Consider the following 1,969-nt stretch of genomic DNA (forward strand, 5'->3'; position numbering starts at 1 on the left):
GAACCTGGGAGGTGGAGGTTGCAGTGAGCCAAGACGGTGCCATTGCACTCCAGCCTGGGAGACAGAGCAAGACTCCCTCTTAAAAAAAAAAAAAAAAAAAAAGTTTCCCACAGTTGTGATTAGAAAGACCAGCAGAGGGCATCAGAGACTTAGTTCGGAGACAGAACGTGGCTGGCTCCGCCCTGCCTTACTTAGCCCCGTGGGAATGGCTCACCGCAGGTTCAGCAGCAAGTGGAAGTCTTGCAGCTTCTACTTGCACCTGTTTACTGCGCCTTGGAATTGGATAGATGATGGCAGAAGTCAAGGCCCCAGGGAGGGGCCCCCTTCATCTCTGGAACCTGCACCTTTACCTAGTTATGTTCACAAAAAGATTCAGACTCTAAATTTTTGTTTTGTTTTTTGAGACGAAGTTTTGCTCTTGTTGTTCTAACGATTCTCCTGCCTCAGCCTCCCAAGTAGCTGGGATTACAGGCATGTGCCACCGTACCTGGCTAATGTTTTGTATTTTTAGTAGAGATGGGGTTTCTCCATGTTGGTGAGGCTGCTCTCAAACTCCCAACCTCAGCTGATCCACCCACCTCGGCCTCCCAAAGTGCTGGGATTACAGGCGTGAGCCACTGCACCTGGCCCAGACTCTGAAACTATTTGGAGATACTTATTCTGAACCAAATATGAGTAACCAATGGCCTGTGACACAGCCCTCAGGAGATCCTGAGAACATGTGCCCAAGGTGGTTGGGGCATAGTTCACTTTTATACATTTTAGGGAGACATGAGACAATATGTGTAAGATAAGCTGGGCTTACACCTGTAATCCCAGCACTTTATGAGGCTGAGAGGGGCAGATTACTTGAGCCTAGAAGTTCGAGACCAGTCTGGACAACATAGACTCTGTCTCTACGAAAAAATATAAAAACTAGCCAGATGTAGTGGTGCCCATAGTCCCAGCTACTTGGGAGGCTGAGGTGGGAGGATCACCTGAGCTGGAGAAGTTGAGGCTGCAGTTGACTACGCTGATCTTGAACTCCTGGCCTCAAGCAATGTTCGCAAAGTGGTGGGATTATAGACGTGAACCACCACACCCAGCCAATAGAAGTTCTTTTTTTTTTTTGGTCCCAAACATGACCGTTGACAACCAAAGTAGTTTAAAGCAAATCTCAGACATCCTGTCATCTTACCCCTATAATTTCATTTTCTTTATTTTCCTTTCTTTTATTTTATTTTATCTTGTTTTTGATACAGATTCTTGTTCTGTCACCCAGGCTGGAGTGCAGTGGTGTGATCTCGGCTCACTGCAACCTCCGCCTCCCGGGTTCAAGCAATTCTCCTGTCTCAGCCTCCTGAGTAGTTGGGACTACAGGTGCCCGCCACCACGCCCAGCTAATTTTTGTATTTTTAGTAGAGACGGGGGTTTCACCATATTGGTCAGGCTGGTCTCGAACCCCTGACCTCAGGTTATCTGCCACCTTTGGCCTCTCAAAGTGCTGGGATTACAGGCGTGAGCCACCACATCCGGCCTATAATTTCATTTTCTTATATGACACTAGCATTGTCACACCTCTCAAAGTCCACAGTATGCGGTATCATCTGATATTGCATTTCCCTGCGGATCTCAAGTGTCCTTTTACACTTGGTTTGTTTCATTCATGATCCAAACAAAGTCTACATATTGTATTTGGTTGTTGTGACTTTTCAGTATCTCCTTTTTTTTAAGACGGAGTCTCACTCTGTCGTGCAGACTGGAGTACAGTGGCACAATCTCAGCTCATTGCATCCTGCGCCTCCTGGGTTCAAGTGATTCTCCCTGCCTCAACCTTTTGAGTAGCTGAGATTACAGGCGCCCACCACCACACCCGGCTAATTTTTGTATTTGCAGTAGAGACGAGGTTTTGTCAGGTTGGCCAGGCTGGTCTCGAACTCCTGACCTCAGGTGATCCTCCCAACCTGAGGTCTCTTTTTTTTTTTTTTTT

This window comes from Mandrillus leucophaeus, unplaced genomic scaffold (genome assembly GCF_000951045.1).
Source record: "Mandrillus leucophaeus isolate KB7577 unplaced genomic scaffold, Mleu.le_1.0 Scaffold112, whole genome shotgun sequence".
Classification (NCBI taxonomy): Eukaryota; Metazoa; Chordata; class Mammalia; order Primates; family Cercopithecidae; genus Mandrillus; species Mandrillus leucophaeus.